We start from the raw sequence: 19,435 nt of genomic DNA, 5'->3' as shown, positions 1-19,435 counted from the left end.
GGTCTGCTGACCTCTGTAGCCACTGCTTCCCTCCTCCAGATTTTTGTTCTTCTCTTTGGTTTTCTGTCTTGGAAGAGCTTTCTTTCATCCCATTGCTTTCTTTCTTCTTTTGAGGTTGCCAACTTTTTACCAAAGGGATACTTCCTGTGGGGTGACACTTTGTCCTCAGGTTCTAAAAAGAAAAAGGTGTTTTTTTTTTTAAACATGTGCATTCCTTGAGTTCACCATAATATAGAGATTTCCCCCCAAAGTTTACAAGTATTAAAGGAACTTAGTTTTATATCCTTTATTTGTGAAATGAAGGGGTTGGACACAATGACCTCAGGGGTCCCTCCTTGACCTAAATTTATAAACCACTGGTAGAAATGAAGATCATTTAGCAAAACTTTCAAAGTCCTTTAGGTGTTTAGCAACAGTATGAAGAAGACCCTGTGTGAGCAAAGCTTATGATAGTATGAAAGACAAGAAAAAAGGCTTTTTGAAGTTATACTAGGGCAGAGAGGGCTTGGGTGTAGTTGCCAGATAACTCACTTTTGAACCAAAAAGATTTGTGTTCAAGTCCCATATCTGACAGGTATTGGCTGTGTGACTCTACTTAAATTGTTTAACCTCTCAGGGCAGCTCTTTAAAATTATAAATTGCAAAGGAAAGTGTTTTCCCTCTGGGAGTTTCTTACAAAATGTTAGGTCTAGTTTCTATCTCTATAGTGGGACAGAAAAAAGTTAGCTGGGGTAAAGGGAATAATAACAATTCAGGGAAGAAAGCTAAAACCACTTAAGTCTTTTTTTTTCCTACTAGGGAGAAGGAGTACTTAATAAGGAACAATGATCATTGAAAAATTCTATTGAAAAGGTTGGTGTTCAAGAGAGCAACAAAATTTTGCTATGATCAGTTCTGATAGACATGGCTCTTTTCAACAGCAAAGTGATTCAGGTCAGTTCCAATGGTCTTGTGATGGAGAGAGCCATCTGCACCCAGAGTGGGGACTGTGGGGACTGAGTATTTAAACAGTGTCTGACATTGTAGAAGACACTTAATAAGTGCTTGCCTATTGATTGTTTGATGATTCTCTTTAACATAGTATTTTCATCTTTTTTATTGTTGTATGTTTGCTTTTTTTTTTCCTTTTTGGCCTGATTTTTCTTGTGCAGAATGATAATTGTGGAAGTATCTATAGAAGAATTGCACGTGTTTAACATATATTGGATTGCTAGTTGTCTAAGAGAGAAGGTGGAGGGAAGGGAGGGAGAAAAATCTGGAACACAAGGTTTTGCAAGGGTGAAGGGTGAAATCTATCTTTGCATGTATTTTGAAAATAAAAAGCTATTCTTTTTTTTTAAAAGAAAATAAAAGTTGGGTGTTGTGTGACTGGAGGTGGATAAATGTTTTGATTTTCAAAAATAGGAAGAAAAGAATTAATTAGGTGGCATAATGGATAGAGAAATGGCTTATAGTCAGGAGAACCTGAGTTCAAATTTGATCTCACATACTCGACACTTACTATGTGATCATAGTTACTTATCTCCAGTCACTTAACTCCAATTGCTTCACCCCTCAAAAAAAATTAGAAAGAAGACAATTTGATTTCAATTATTGGCCAGGTTCTAGATTATTAAAGAGGGGATTTGTGAACCTTTATCCCAGACTAGTCACATTTCCTTTTCTGGCAGGGTCACTAGACTAGATTATATGGAGAATGCTGTGGACACAGTATTAACTGGATTTCATCAAGGCAATTGACAATGTCTTTCAATATTCTTGTGGACCAAGGAGAGGCACAGGGAGAGGAATCTTGATGATGATATATTTAGGTGTATTTAGAAATGGTTGAATGACCACACTCAAAGAGAATCATCAAACAATCAATAGGCAAGCACTTATTAAGTGTCTTCTACAATGTCAGACACTGTTTAAAAAGACAAAAATTAAACACCTCCATCCTCAAAGAGGTTACATTCTATAAGAAGTCATCACTAGGCCGGTGGAGCAAGGTGTCTAATGGAGTATCACATGTGCTCTTGATACTGGGCTGGTTAGCCATATTACATATGATCTGAATAAAGACGTAAATATAATTCTTTGGCCAAGTATAATCTATATCAAATTATTTACTATCTCTGGAAGTGGGGAGAGAAGAGAGGAAGGGAAAGAATGTGAAACCCCAATTTTTTTAAAATCAGTGTTTTTCATGTTATTGGGAAAATAAAATATTACTTTTAAAAAGATAGAGAAAAAAATAAATAAATGCAATATTTGTAAAATGTGTAAATAAGGAACTTAAAGACATGGCCCATGGTGTGCTGATAAATGTTTAACGAATGATTCACTGAAGAAATTATATACACTTTTATGGTTATGTTGCATTTTTAATATTTCCTCTATTACTTTGTTAAATATAATCAGTAAAACAATAAAGCAAGCTCTGATTTGCTGATTTCTGAGCTATAAATGCTCTCTCTGAAAATTTAACTGTGTGAGCCTCTTTGAACTGGCTCCAATACATCTTTGGACATAGGTAATAAATATCTGGATCCTAAAAGATCACCACCAGCTAGAATGAAGGATCAATTAAATTAGATGCAATTTTTTGCAAATACATCTAGATAAATTTAAAATTCTAAGCTTGAGTCCCAAAATTAACTTCACGAATACAAATTTTTAAAATAGTGATTAGACAATTCCTTTGATAAAGATTTTGGGGTTTCATTCATTAGAAGAAAACTCAATGTTTAATTAAAATATTTATTAAGACCTTACTATATATTTTCACCTTTTTTGTTGTTTGCTTTTTGTTTTCATATTTTTCTTTTTGATCTGATTTTTTGTGTGCAGCATAATTGTAGAATATAAATAGAAGAATTACATATATTTAACCTATATTGGATAACTTGCTATCTAAGGGAGGGGGTGGAGAGGAAAGGAGGAGAAAAAATTCGGAACACAAGGTTTTACTAGAGTGAATATTTAAAACTATCTATGCATATATTTTGAAAATAAAATGCCAAAAAATAGAACTTACTATGTATTAAGCACTATGCTTGTTCAGCCATTTTCAGTCAAATGTGACCACCTTTGGAGTTTTCTTGGCAATCCCCCCCCCCCATTTTGCCATTTCCTCTTCTTGCTCATTCTATAGATAAGGGAACTAAGGTCAACAGGGTAAAGTGATTTGGGGTCACACAGCTGGTAGATGTCTGAGGTCTGATTTCAATTCACAAAGATGAGTTTCTTGACTCCAAGTTAGCACTCTAACCATTGATCCACCTAGTTGTCCCAAGATTGGAAATATAAAGACAAAAACAAAATAATCCCTGTCTCTTTATGTTCTCTTGGGATATATGAGGAGTTTACATGAATATAAGTAAGTAAATACAAAATAATACTGAACTATTTTAATAAGGATGGTATCAGGAGTCGACAATATGACAAGGAGACCAATAATGCTCCGTTATCATACATTGTGGTACCTAGGTAGGGAAGTGGATAGAGCACTGGGTTGTTATTTGTACTTTATTGTCAAAGAAGAACATGAGATGGAGAGGTGATGCTGTGAGATGCAGTGAGGGAGAGCTGGGCAAGATCACCGGCCTCACTCCCCTCCCCCCCCCCAGAGCCATCTGGGTTCAGTGGCCAGAGAGCTCAGGAAGACTGGAGATGGTCCTGGATGAAATAGGAGACCTTGGTCTTATTTAAACTAAGATCTTCAACAAGTCTCAGCCCGACTGAGGCAGTATCCATTCAGTGGTTAAGGGTAGGTAAGAAAGAGCTCTGGGCCTGGAGTAATGAAGACCTGTATTCAAATTCAGCCTCAGATACTTAATCTGGGCAAGTCACTTGATCCTATTTGCCTTAGTTTCCTCATCTGTAAAATGAGCTGAAGAAGGAAATGGCAAACTATTCCATTGTCTTTGCCAAAAAAAACCCACAAGGGGTCACAGAGAGTTGGACACAACTGAAATTTATATTGTATCATATTATATTATATTATATTATATTATATTATATTATATTATATTATGTTATGTTATGTTATGTTATGTTATATCATATCATATCATATCATATCATATCATATCATATCATATCATATCATATTATATTATATTATATTATATTATATTATATTATATTATATTGAGGCATGTTGTTAAGAACAGAGAGGAGCGGTGGAGAATGGGGGTGTTGGTATACCCACTTTCCCCTCCCTTAGTCAGACACAGCTTGGAATATTTGCATTCCATTTGGAAAGTTATTAACAACATTATCAAAATGACAGAGGGAGGTCAGGATAGTCTGAGAACTTGACACTATGCCATATGTGGTTCAATTGAAGGAACTGGGAATGTTTAGCCTGGAGAAGACAATGGGATCATGGGCACTATCTTCAAAAATTCAAAGCTTGTCATGTGAAAGATATTATTTATTTATTTGGAGAGAACAAAGATCAATGGGTAGAAGTCACAGGTACAGATTGACAATATTTACAAGAGCATTGATACTTTGGAAATTGGAAAACACTACAAACCAGACTTGGTGTGTTGTATTGTTGATTGTCTGATCTTTTAATGCAGATTATACTTAGAAGTGTGTCATGCATACCTTTTCCCTGGGAGTGCCTCATGCCCGGAATATTCTCCCTTTTTAACTGTACCTCTCCACTTCTCTGACTTCAAGATTCAGTTCAAATCCACAAGAGACTCTGGCTCCCCCCTAATTCTTGTGCCTTCCTCTGGGAATAGCCTCCTTCTACTCTGCATCTATCTTGTACGTACGTAGCTGTTGCGTGCTGTCTCCCCCTTAGAATGTTGGCTCCTTGAGGGCAGGGACCATGTTTTTGCCTTTCTTGGTTTCCCCAGAATTTAGCCCAATGCCTGGCAGAGCAAGTGCTTAATAGACTCTGACTGACTGACCTACTGACTGGCCCTGCCAGGAATTCTAGCTAGTCCCTATTGCCAGAATTCTCTGAAGTCCATAGCAGGACACCAACGTCTCGTGCTACCTAGTTCTTTACCTTTATTCCCCATAGTACTTCCTCTGGCACTCCAGACATTTGGCCAGCCTCCTCCTATGTCTGGGACCTTCCCAGATTATCTTTCTCTTGGGAGCAGATCTGACTGGTCTCTGGCTCCTGGCTGGGCCCAGGAACCAACCCCTAAATGCCTCTGTTCATTCACCTGAAACCAATCTACTCCCAGGCCAAATCTTTTTTCTTGATTATGAGAAATCTGCCCTACAGTGAGTTGGAAGGGAATTTAGAGATCCCCACCCCATCCTCTTATGGATGAAAAAATTGAGACCGTAGGAAGTTGAGTGACTTATGTAAGGTCACATCAATCATAACTGAGCCAGGTTTTCTATTAGGCCACCAAAATCACAGAATTCTGATAACCAAAAGAGCCTTTAGGGCCAAATGTCCTCCTTTTAAAACTAGGGCAATAAGCCCAGAAAAGTAAGCCATCTAGTTTTAGGTCATACAATCAAGATGAGAGACCCAAAGTTCATGGCTCATAATGTTTTATTCCCTTTCACTTCCTTCCCAGGGACTCCTGGGTCCTTAGTCATTTTTTTTGTCTATTGTCTAGCTTCCTGCCTGTCAGTCTCTTAGCCCAGAACTTCCCAATTACACAGGTGAACAGACTCAAATGTTTGTTTATATAGAATGTGCAATGGAGACTGAATTGAGTCAAAAGGGAAAGTCCAGAAAAAGTAATCATAGCATCTAACATTTACATAGAGGTTCAGAATGCAGTAATGAGCAGAGGGCTGGCCTTGGAGGCAAGGTAAGGCAACAAGCATTTATTAAGAGATTATTACATGTTAAGTACTATGCTAAGGGCTCAAGATAAAAAAATAAACAAGCTAAAAGACAGATAGTCTCTGTCTTCAGGAGGTTTAATTGTGCAAGAACTGAAACGAGTACAACTGAGGAGGAAGAAAAAGTCAGGAGCATAAGGTTAAAGTCCAAGAGTCAGAAACACAGCTCAGAGAGAAATGAAGCATGGCTAGCTTGGGCCCTTATACAAGATGGATACCCAGGAAGGAACCCACCAATGGGGGAAGAGGACCAGTATGGCAGTGGGATATTATAGGGCAAGAAAAACTTGTTACAAAGGGAAGCAGGAGATAAGGGTTCAAGTCTTCCCTGTGACATATACTAGCAGTGTAACGGTGTGAACTTGGGTCACTCATCAAAGCCATATGGATGAGGGTTCTCTGTGTGAATTCTAGAGTTTTATGTTGAGAAAGAAGCTTGATCAAATTCTCTCATCTATTCCAATTCCCTCATTTGGCAACAACAAACTCTCCAAAAGAATGATTATGTGGTAATCCATTTTTGACATTAGAAGGAGGAGAAAAGCAATGCATAAGACATGTCTAAAATGAGATTTATTAAAGGCTATTATTCTTTGTTATGGACAAAGGCCTCCAGAGAATGGGAAATGGAATGGGGGATTCCTTGGAGAGAAAGGTATGGTGGAAGATAGCAGCTCCCAAGATGACTTTATTTCATGCAGGAAAAATCATATCTCTTCTGTACATCAGGGATGCCTCCTGATCTTTTTTAGGGCATGGGGAGAAGATGGTGATTGGTGATAACAAATTATCATCATTTGCCTCTGGTGTTAAGTTTATGCCTTGGGACTAATCCTAAATTCTAAGTGTTATAATTGAAGAGATTGAGAATCATGAGATTATAATGTCCTCTAGTTTATTCAGGGTTCACTAAGGGAAAGGAAAGAATCAAGCATTTATTAAGTATTGGGCACTGTTTTAAGTACTTTGTAAATATCTTGTAATCCTCACAAGAATCCCTGAAGATATGTGGCATTATTATTTCCATTCTCCAGCTGAAGAAACTGAGGCACATGTGGTCATAAATATAGGAAGTGTCTGAGGCAGAATTTGAATTTTAGTCTTCTAGACTCCAGGCCTAGGATTCTATCCATCTCGCTGAATAGAGGTCTCAGGTGCTTTGGGATTGTTTGGACACAAGTGAACAAGATCTGTGAAATTTTAATTGTGAGATTGAGGAAAATTTTCTGTGCTAGTTTTATGGGTATAAATAAACAAAATAGATTTGGAACCAACTAAAGCTACTTTGGTATTTAATATGAATGAGTTTTCCCAGAGAGTTATCTGTAAATTGATTGACTATTGCAAGGAGGATAGCCTTCCTTAGACTATTCTCCCAGATGAGGATGGAGACCACCTGACAAGAATATTTGCCGTAGGAATTCTACATATGAATCCTGTCAGATTCTATAGGGAAAGGAAGGTAGGGGTAGGAAAGAAGGCCTCAATTATTAATATAAGTGTGGACAAATGTGGATATATATACAGTGCTCTGCAGTACCTCCTTCAAATTGAACCTGCATTCATAGATTTAGTACTCTGAAGCCAATTCTCCTTCAGGTTCTAGAATATCCTATGGACCTGTAATTCTATAATAGCTCACAAGCCCCTCTCATTATTCTTCCCCTTAACAGTCCTCCAGTAAACTTAATGATCCCACAGCAAAGGAAATCAGTTATATTAAAATATATTAAGATAAAGATGTACTTTTTTCTCATTCAAATTCATGGAACCTTTGAAACTATCCACACTCTCTTTAATGATCTGTGGACTGGAGGTTAAGAAGTCCATTTACTGTGTGCATACTCTTTCATACAACAATATCACTACTGAGTCTGTATTCCAAAGGAACCATAAAAGAGGAAAAAGAATCCAGGTGTACAAAAATGTTTGTAAAAGCTCTTTTTGTAATGGTAAGGAATTGGAAATTGAGTGGATGGTCATCAATTGAAGACTGGATGAATAAATTGTGGTGTATGAATGGAATGGAATAGTATTGTTGTAGAAGAAATGATGAGCAGGATGACTTCAGAAAAGACTTACATGAGCTGATGCATAGTGGAGAATATTGTACATAGTAACAAGATTATGTGATGATCAGTTGTGATGGACTTGTGGTGATTCAAGACAATTCCAATTGACTTGGGATGAAAAATGCCATCTGCATCCAGAGAAAGAACTATGGAGACTGAATGAGGATTAAAGCATACCATTTTCACCATTTTTGTTTGCTTTTTCTTTCTTGTGGTTTTTCCCTTTTGTTCTGATTTTTTCCACAACATGACTAAATATGGAAATATGTTTAAAATGACTGTACATGCATAACGTATATCAAATTGCTTGCTGTCTTGGAGAAAAGAAAAGTAAGGCAGGAAAAAATTGGAACTCAAAATCTTACAAAAATGAATATTGAAAACTATCTTTACATGTAATTGGAAAAATAAAATGCTTTTGAGGGAAAAAAAATAAATCGAAATATAGAGAAGAGAAACACAAGATGGCAAAAAGTAATCAGACAGGAAAAAAAGAAGTCCTTTTATAGAGAATTTGTCTTTGTTTCCTTAACTGTGCCTTGCACTGATTCTCCTACTAGCTATTATAGAGCTAATAATTGTCAGAATTCCAATTTTTGTCTAAAACTTCTGGCATCTGACTCCAAGTTCAGTAATCTTTCCTCATAGTATCTCACATTCTAGTATACATAGTCCTTCAGTTAAGATAGTCCAATCATGGAAGGAAACAGCCTTTGCCACAGAGGGACTTATGTGTGCTTCAGTGCAATACTAGGACTTGAATAACTCCTAATGACTAAATAGGGTAAGGGAATAATTCAATGGAATAGAAGCTTTCACAGACTTCATGCATTTTGGCCAGAGAGAAGGAACCATAATGCCTTGGTCCCGGATTCTGATGAAATCTTACTCTTTCTTCACCTCCTATCAGTCATCTCCTTGTTCATCCCGTGTTTCAAAAGCCAGGCCTCAGGCTTCCCTCCCACCATTCCCAGAACACCTATTTATATTAAGTCACATTTATCCAGCTGACTGCTGGGAGTGCCCCCTCCTCACCAAAAATTTTTCCACTAAAACATCAACATTTCATTTGCCTAGGTCTGTACGATGGTTTAGTGGGAAGGAGCTATAACTAAAGCATGACACCATTTATGTAGGACTCCACTCAAAAGATAAGATTTAATAATTCCCAAAGTAGATTGGTTATAAGGAGTAGAGGGTTGTGTGTGTGTATGAGTATGGGTCCAGTTCATTAAATTAATTTCTTCTAGAAACACTATCCCACCTCTCTGGCTTACACTGTGGAAGCAATTTGTAGAGAAGAAATTCATTTTTATGGCACTACATATGCATAATTCCTGATTTTATTCCCAAAAAAGGACAGTGGTAAGCCCCATTTAGGACTTTGATTGATTCATCTAACTCTACAAGAGAAAATCATTTATAGGTTTTCCCAGAAGACAAAACTCTGCAACTAGCAAACATTCAAAGTTGCCTGCACTAGACAATGCCATCATTGGCCATTTTCTAATGAATTATTGGCTTGCTTTTAATGTTTCTCTTGCTGTCAGTCCAAGCTCCTTGATATTAAAAGCCAGTGTATATTTGACAAACCCAAAGATGAAGGCACTCTCTGGAAAGCAGCATCCTAAATGTTAGAATTAGGATGGCAAAGGCTTCCTTATCACTTTCTGCAGTTCATCTTTACTGCTGACTCATCTTGGAATTTCCCTTGGTACCTGGCCACTTTCCCTTGGAATAGTTAACTACTTCTGCAGCCTGTGCACCCTGAATATCCTTGTAAGACTGATTTCCCTTTCCAAGAGGTGGATTCCTTTTGGAGCTTCTATTTTGTGGAGTGACTCAGGCTAGCCTGCCTTCATTTCCTTCCTATTCTTGTTCACTGACTTTCTAGACTTAAAATCCATTTCCTTGCTCTGGATATGTTGATTCCTCTCTTCTTCCCTTCTCCCCATTGCTTCTCTCTTCTCTTTTATGTGTTGTCTTCTCCAGTAAGAAGATAAGTTCTTTGAGGGAAGAGATTATCCTTTTTTTAAAATTGTATCTGTATCTATAAAATTTAACCCATAGAAAATTCTTAGTAAATACTTGTTTCCTTCATTCTACCTACTCTTATTTCCACTAATGATTATTCCTACTTTGGTTTTCTTCTCTTAAAGCTCTTAAAGTTCTGATTTTGATAGAATTTGATGCATTCTCTATCACTAGCACAGAAATCTTACTTTCTACCTATAAATTATTAGTTTCCACCTCTATTAGCATTTTCCTTTACATTTGTATAATTATAAAATCCATTCCTATTTCATCTGTTATTATGGAACAGGTCTTAAAGAACGAGAGCTTATTTGTTTCCACTTCTACTTGCCTAATATACAAGGTCAATTTTCTTTCATTCTCCTTGCATTGGCAAACCAGCCTTTCCAGAAATGTTAATAAGAGCTATGGGATATTCAATTCTGGTATATTTATGTTAAGGACCACACCTAAGTGTCTGTCTTTTCTGTTGTTTGTAAATTAGGAATGAAATAAATCTGAGGTAAGAGGGAAGAAGAGGGAGGTCAGAGAATGTGGCTGACTCTCAGTCTCCTTGCATTGTTATCACCCGTTCACATGAAGAGATCTATTCTGCTGGTCAGAATTAGATCCCCAGCAGTCGCTAGCAGGTGGCTCCCGTAATATATTTATATTTTTGCTATCAAATATTTATCTCATTAATTTCACAGTGCGAATAAGGGCTTTTTCCTTGTCTCACAACAAGAAAGGGAGAAATAGAAACTTTCTACATGTTCTAGAAGGTGGAGAAGTATATCTATAATTCATATGACTGTATAATTCAATCATATAAAACATTCATAGTAGCCTCCAGACTTGATTTGGATGAAGTGATCCCCTACTCTCTATGGAGAAACACTTTGGGGATGGTAGATTCAGAAGCCTGTTTTCAAGAGTGGTGAGAAAAATACTGAAATGGGGACTACAGTGACATAAAAAGAGGTATATGGAGCACCAAACAGAATTGTGATAGGATTCAAAAGAGTTCAAATGACTCCAGAGACCATTTAGTCCAATCAGTTGGTGCCTAGAATAAGCAGAAACAAACCTGCTCTCAAATTTACTTTGTAAGACAAATTCAGTTGGCAAGGGAAATGCTGTGCTACACAGAAAGCTACTGTTGAAGAGACCATTGCATGGATGTGAGGAGCTCACATGGGATGGCCCGTGTGGGATGAAACTATGTCATCTGGAAGCTTCCTGCTTTCATTTATTATTTTTGCTAGGTAGGTGTGATGAGCTCAATTGTTTCTAAGTTGCTGAAGGAATGCAAACACTTAACATTTTTTAAATTCTGGTGTCCTGGGAAAAAGGCCTGATTGTTCCACCTTAGTTATAATGCTAAGCCATATGTTTTTCTTTAAAATGTAGACCACAATGTAGAACTAGAAGAAGTGTACACAATAATAGCAGTATTATACAACTTTCAATTGTGAATGACGTAGCCATTTTCAGCAATGCAATGATCCAAAACAATTTTGAAGAACTTATGATGAAAAATGCTATCTCCCTTCAGAGAAAGAACTAGTGTGAATGCAGATTGAATCATACTTCTTTAAAACTTTATTTACTTATTTAATTGGTGTTTTCTTTTACAACATTGCTAGTATGGAAATATGTTTTACATGAGTGTGCATGTATACTCTGTATCAAATTGCTTGCCTTCTCAAGGAGACAGAGGAGAGAGAAACAGAATTTGGAAGTCAATTTTTTAATGAATATTAAAGATTATCATTTCATATAATTAGAAAAAAGACAAAAGTTTTAAAATTTCACTTGAAGAAAAATAAAATAAAATAAAATATAACTCACATTTGTGAGTTGCCTAAAGACCTTCAGCGAAAGGGAATGAGTTTTTCCTAACATAACCCAATGCATGCTGTTGGGTAGCTCTAATTGTTAGGAAGTTTTTATGTCAAACTGAAAATGACTGACTCTTTTTGTTTGCCTATTTGCTGCTCCTAATTCTTCTCTTTAGGGCCAAGCAGATTCAGTTTCTCCCATCTACCTTCTGCTTTTTCAGACAATTGAACAGTTCACTGAGACCTCCCTGTTCTGAAGTTTTACATGAATGGTGGAGTTTCTCTCTTTTTAGCTCTTAATGGAATAAATGAATGGCCCTGGGATAATGAAAACACCACTGCACTTGAAATTAGGATACCTGAGTAGCTCTGGCTTTGCCATGAACTTGCTGTGTGACACTGTGAAAGATGATAGCATCTACTCCTCTGTGAGTTTCAATATTCTCTCCTACTGACTGATCTACGTCTGAAACTCCTTCTGGGCTGGACAGCTCTAACATTCTATGAACTTTGGACCTATAATCCACATTCACTTTCTCTTTCCCCTATTTTTGGCAGATTCTCTCTCTAAGATCACAGATCAAGAGCTGGAAGGACCTTCTGAAGTCACCTAGCCCAACATTTTCATTTTACAAATGAGGAAACTGAGACAAAGGAAGGTTTTTGTTTTTGTTTTTGTTTTTGTTTTTTTAATAAATGAGCCAATATCACACAGATGCTAAGTAGCAGAGACAAGATTTCTTATTTCTCAGAAGACACTTCTTATTCCAGTTTCAGCTTTCTTTTCGCTGGACCATGCTGCCTCCTAAGTGGTGTATGATACTGGATATGTTGCTTCCCTTCTCCAGAAATTGTTTATAAAATAAAAAGAATGGAGAAAGTGATCTCTAAGATTCCTTTCAGCTACAGATCCTTTGATCCTATATGTATTCCTTCCTTCCACTTAACTGGTGTCAATAACTTGTTTACCTAGTTCTTTATTTCCTCCTTATTCATCTTCAGATGGCTATAGTTAGAAAGGTGGAAAGGTCAGCGTAGATAGATGTAGTTTGATAAATGCATTTCCTCTACTTTAGGGAAAGCTCTTTATTCAGGAGCAGGTTGGAATTAGCAAGGGGTGATAGATAAAATTTTCAGTGTATACACACCTGAGAAATGCAATCTCTCCAAATCAGGGTTTGATTTATTATTTTGTTGATTCTCTATACTTAATAAAATGATGGAGAAAATGTTAATAACACATAGTAAACTTAAAAGCATATCTTGTGTACATTTCTTTTAAGGAGAGTTATTTGTTAAACATTTACCAGCTCATTTATTTCCATTACAAAATCACTAGTACAGGGCTTGTTACCAAGCTATCTTCTCTCCTGTTTGCTATTAGAGAAATACCTCAAAATCTTAGTGTGCACCTTTTCTTTTTTCTGTATTTTTTGATCATTCACATCAAACTTAGAAACATGGACTTCTAGAACAGCCAACAAAAGAGAAGTCATTTCTGCTAGTGACTTTTCTCTTAGCCTTACTTACTGTTTTCACTTAAAGGGGTAACATTTCCAGGAATTTTCCCTCCAAATGTGGATCATTTCCCCTCTTTTGGATCTATATTCACATGTATGTTAACCAGATAGATAATCAGAGACTTATAGAAATGGAAAGAGCATCTGATTATAGATCCAGGAAGGGAATAAATTTGTCTTATCCAATCCTAGATTTCTTGTTGTGTATGACTTCTCATGAGCCTATTTGTGGTTTCCTTGGCAGAGATCCAAGAGGGGTTTGCCATTTCCTTCTCCAGTTCATTTTACAGATGAAGAAACTGAGGCAAACAGGGTTAAGTGACTTACCTAGCATTACACTCCTGTATGAAGCTGGATTTAACTCAGACTTTCCTCATTCCAAGATCAGTGCATTACACCATCTACCTGCCTAATCCTAGATTATATATGCCAAGTAGTTTCATTTCCATAAAGAACATAGATTTTCAGATAATACTTATCAGTTTGGTGACACAAAGAAAACTCTGTATTTGGTAAACCTGGGTTCAAGTTCTGGCTTCATCATTAACTAGCTTTGTGACTATGAGTAATTCATTTAGGTTCTCTGGACCTATTTCCTCATTTGCAAAATGAGGTAATAGCTGTACTTTTCCACTGCTTCACAGGGTTTTATAAATATCAAATGAGAGCATCATATAAACATATTTTGCAAATAAAGTAATATATAAATGGCACTTAATCTTTTCTCCTAGACTACAGGGAAGTAGCAAGAGGTAAAGATAGGATCAGATTTCAAATGATGATCTTTAAATCCCTATAGATCTAGTCCATTCCTGGGAAAAATTGGAGTATTGATAAACACTTGTTGGATAAATAAAAAAGTAAACCGGGTGAATGTATAAATGAGTTAATGATGAGTCAGTGAATGAAACGGATAAATGAATTTATGAACAAGTAAATAATTAAGATCTGAATGAGTAAATGAATGAATGAGTAAATGAACGCCAATTCCAACTACCAAAAGCATTTGTTTACAGGGGATGGCTTAGCTAGCATTGCCTCCTAGTGGAAAGGAGCAGGAAGGCTAGTAGAGAGAGGGTAAAATGGGTGGCTTGGACTCTAGCCAAGCAAACACCCTATGTGTAGGAGAAAATCTTTGGAAAGGAGGAAGTTGTCGAAGAAGTCATAGTCATATTGGGAGAAATGAGTTCTTCCCTCCTACACACACACACACACACACACACACACACACACACACACACACATACACACACACAGAAATAGATATAATAATACCTAAAAGAGGAATAGAAAACTGAAAAGATAAAGAGAAATAGAATAGAAAGAGAATAATAGAATTGTCAGTCACTAAATCCTAAAACAAACTGGGTACACACAAAATGAAGTGATGAGGGAGAGTTTCCTTAAGTAGGCAAGTTTTTAGCTGGATTTTAAAGTTGGAGGAATATGGATTCACAGAGCAAGGTAAAGATCACACTGTAGGCCTGTGGGCATATGTGAATATTAAATTTGCAAGTGACATAAAAGTGAAGGACTGAGCAGCAAAAGATTTAGAAAAATTAGATTAGTTTAATAAACAAATAGATTAATAAAGATTAAACTCAATAGGAATGAGTATAATATCTTTGAGCTGATTTTTAAAAATCAATTGGGCAAGTAAAGGTTTTTTTGAAAGGTACAGTAAGACAATAGTTCCTAGGATGAGGAGGTGGAGCTTTAGTGGACTCCAAACTCATTATGAATCAACACTGTAGGATGACAGCCAAGAAAGTGAATTTAATCTTAGTTTGTACAAAAACCCCCAGAATTTATGAATACCTCAAAGGACAAGGCTGCATCAATTGGCACAGAGCCCTCATCCAAACTAGAAAGAATAAGATGAGAATTTTTATTTCAAAGTAAAATTATATCTGCTTACAATTGTCTGTATTTAGAGTGAATTTATATAGAAAGGAGAAATTCTAGCAAATTGTAGCAAAATTATTTTCATTTTTAGAAATTACCTTAAAATCATTCCTTCAGTTGATGCAACTGATGCTCTTGGTCTTTCTAGGGTTTTAGAAAAACATAGTTTCCAGGACTAGGAAGGTGATTGTCCCACGTGATCTGCTATGGCTGAAATCTATCTGGAATGTTTCTGGGTTACCACTTATTAGGAAGGACATTAATTAAAAAAATGTATGGTAAGTTCAATCTGACAATATTCATTAAATGCTCAAATTCTAGGGATACTGTGAAAGGCAAAAATAGACAGAGGAGGCCAACCTAATAAGGGACCATGAGCCTCTGCCAGGCCAAGTTTAGTTGAAGAAATTGGCAATGTTGATCCTGGAGAAGAAAAGTTTTATTGGGGGACATTTTAGGTGTCTTTGAAGATGGAAGAAAGATTGCACTAGTCCTCCTACTTGGCTCCAGGTGTCAATGGGTAGAAGTTGCAAATAGGCAAATTTAGACTTGATGGAAAACTTTCCTCTAACTAGAGACAGGGGGATGGTCTTCAAGCAGAGATGAATGAGAATTCTTTGAGAATGCCATCGAAGAGATGAATTCCTGTGCACCTAGAAATTGGACTAAAAATGCTCTCCTGTCTGTTTGCTAGAGCAGGGTACATGGCAAGCAAATACCTACCTTCTGCTGTAGGTTGCAGCATTATACTTCAGTTTGCTCTTCTGAAAATGGGATGGAGGCACCCCTATTTCCACTGAGACAGCAGAAGAGGTGAAAGTTGAGCAGGAAATTGCCTTCTTTTTATTATTGTTAGTATGACAAAATAGACACTGATGTGGCCACTTCCTTCCACTAGAGGCTTCTAACCAAATTAGATCTCTCTGCCTCCCCTATCCGGCTAGTGCCACCTTTGGGTTTCCTGGATCTCTGAATTAGTCAGCCTTGGCCCATCACCCAGATTTTGTAGCTAGTGACAATATTCTCCCCTCATCTGCCCAGCCGCAGACGCTGAAATGCTCACACCTGCAGGCTCTGTGCTCAGTGATGCACGAAAATCTCAGTACACTAGCTGCAGATCTACAAGGGTCTGTATGCTGAGCTTGGTGTTGCTATGAATTCACAGGAAGAGAGCAACTAAATTAGCAGATGAGACAGCTAAGGCCCAGAGAGATTGTGATTTGTCCATCAAACAAGTAATTCTAACTTGGCCCCCTGGCTCTAAATCCAGTGTTCATTTCACTGTACCACAGTATCCCGATGATTTTAAAAACTGTACAATGTCTAATCAGATGGTCATATCTAATTATCTCTCTGCTCAGCCTACTGGTTTGCATATTTAACTAAAAACTGTTATCCCTCGGTTAAATAATAATAAAGATAACAACTATATTATAAATGCTCTAAGGTTTACAAAGCCCTTTCTAAACAACCCCTTAAAGTTGGTAGTACAAATATTATTAAAATTAAACCCATCTTACAGAAAAAAAAATGAGGTTCAGAGAAGTTACATGATTTGCCTAGGAACACATGATTATTAGGAGCAGAGATGTTCTTGTCCTCCCCAGGGAAGCCATTTAAATCAGTGTTCTTCAAATTTTTTGTTCTTGCTATCTCTATACTTTTAAAAATTATTGAAGGTTTGTCCAAGGAGTTTTTCTTGATGTGGATTATAAATATTTAATGTACTGGAAATAAAAAACTAAATTTGAATTTGTAGACCCTCTGAAAGGGTTTCTGAGATGCCCCCCATCCCAATTCTCTATACCATATTTTGAGAGTCACTAATTTAAACCATTTATTCCATTAGGAGAATCAACTCATTTGCTGATTGTTATATATTAGTCAGAGGACCAACTTTAACTGAAACATCAGCCTTTCCAATATGTACCCTAGCAAAAACACCTCTATGAGGATTTCCATAGCCAGACACATGGACACCAACACAAAGTATTTGTGTATACCCATGGGAATTAGTGCCTCAGAAATTTTATAAACAAATAACATATGAAGCTAAGAACAAAAAAGAAGAGAATGAGCCTGAGTTTTTTTATTTGTTGATTAGATAAAGAAATGGACCACAGAAAGGAATATAATTAAAGTCATGCAGTTGGTAAAAGAAAACCCATGTATGGAACCCCAAGACTTCTAAGTTAATTCTTTTTTCACTACCCCATGCTTAGTTCATGTACTTTGCATGCTAACGTTTTCATGAGTTGATTCGTGGTTCTCTGTCATCCTGAAGGGAGTTTTCCAGCAGGGTGCCTCAGGGCTGTGTTTTTGATGGCCTGTCTTGCCGTCATGTTTATCAATGCCTGGAAGAAATAGTTAACATGACTGACTGCAAAGATTAGGATTCACAAAGAACCTCAAAAGCTGCAACTCTGGACTGATATCAATAAGATGAAATACTTTAAGGCAGGGATTTTAAAATCCTGAACTTTCATTTAAAAAATACACTAAATAAATAAAGGAGAAAGGGAGCTAAATAAACAAAACCAAGTAGGGCTATTGCTTGGGATGGATGGTTGATGATAACTGGCAATGCAGAGAAGACTGAGCTGATCAATTCTTAAACCGAGTCTGCTTTTTTTTTACTGTCAGTAAAAATGACCTTAGGTTTGGAAAAGACAGAACAATATTTCAAAGAGGTGGTTGACCCCCCAAGGTAAGCAGGGATGTAGTAAGGGTCTTTTTGTTGAATTCAGATCACCTCACCCAAGTGAACCACAGGCTCAACTACTGAAAGGACTATCAGATGTGATAGCTGAGCCACTGCTGAGGATATGTGAAAGATCAGGGGGAAAAGGAAAGCACTGGGGAAGGGACAGTGTTGTCCTGGTTTCCAGAAAAGGGAAGAGAACAATCTGCTGTGAATTTGCTAGTGAATTTGCCTTTGATTCTTAGGAAAATTCTAGAGTATGGTGCAAAATATAAAGTGCTGGGTCTGGAGTCTGTAGCTTCAGACACTGTGTGGTCCTGGGCAAGTGACTAACTCCTATTTGCCTCAGTTTCCTCATCTATAAAATTTACGTAATAATAGCACCTACCTGCCAGCATTCTTGTGAAAATTAAATAAGATAATATAGTAAAATGCTTTAGATATGCTCATGATGATGATGAATTGATGGACTTAGCATATTGTGTCACATAAATATCAGCTAAATTTTAAATATTATTATTGTTAAAGAGATTCTCACTGAGCAGCTAGAAAAGGAAGTGGTGATCACCAAGAGACTGCATGGCTTCATTCAGAGCATGTTGACTAACCGCATTTCCTTTTTCTGAAAGGGGTTACTAACCGGCTAAACCAAGGGAAATGCCATAGTTATAGCTTATCTATATTTAAGGAAATAAGTTGACAAAATCTCTCTTGCTCTTATTGTGAAATAGGTAAAGAAATGTGAGCTGGATGATAATACAGTTGGTTGGATTTGGAACTGGTGGAATGACTGTACTTAGAGGTCATCAATGGTGCAATTAGGAAGGGAGTCCCTTCTAAGGATCTGTGTTTGTAACACATGGCTTGGATGAAGGGATAGATAGCACGTGATTATCAGATGTCCAGAGGATACAAAGCTGGGAAAGGAGAGATAAGACATTGATAATAGAATCAAGATCCCAAATGGGTGTGAAATGCTATTGAATCAAACAAGATAGAATTTAATAGGGATAAATCTAATGTCATACTTGGGATAAAAAAAATCAATATCATAAGTATAGGATGGGGAAAATTAAATAGTAGTTCTTATGCAAAGGATATTGGGGTCTTAGTAAAGTATAACTGAAGTGTAATCTATATAATACAGCCAAGTAAGTTCATGTTAGGTTGCATTGAGAGATGTATGATAACCAGTATTAGGGAAATAAGAGTCTCACTGCACTGTCCCCTGGTTAGATTCCATCTAGAATTGTGAGTCCAGTTCTGGGCGTCCCACTTTAGGAAGAATGGTACAGAAGATAAAGCAGGAATCTAAATTCATGAAGACCTGGGTTCCTCAGACAAAAGTCCAAGACCTGGACTATCACTTGACCTTTATGTAGTTTAATTTCCTCATCTATAAAATGGGGAACACTAGCACTTATCTCCCAGGGCTGTAAAGAAAAAAAATGAGATGATATTTGTAAAGTACTTTGGAAGTATTTTAAAGCACTATAGAAATACTACCTATTATTATTGTCGTTATTATGATAATTATTATTTACTGTTAAGAATATTGATAAAATGGAG

Source organism: Sminthopsis crassicaudata, chromosome 2 (genome assembly GCF_048593235.1).
Source record: "Sminthopsis crassicaudata isolate SCR6 chromosome 2, ASM4859323v1, whole genome shotgun sequence".
Taxonomy (NCBI): domain Eukaryota; kingdom Metazoa; phylum Chordata; class Mammalia; order Dasyuromorphia; family Dasyuridae; genus Sminthopsis; species Sminthopsis crassicaudata.
The sequence above is the reverse complement of the archived record's forward strand: the minus strand, read 5'-3'. Positions refer to the sequence as shown.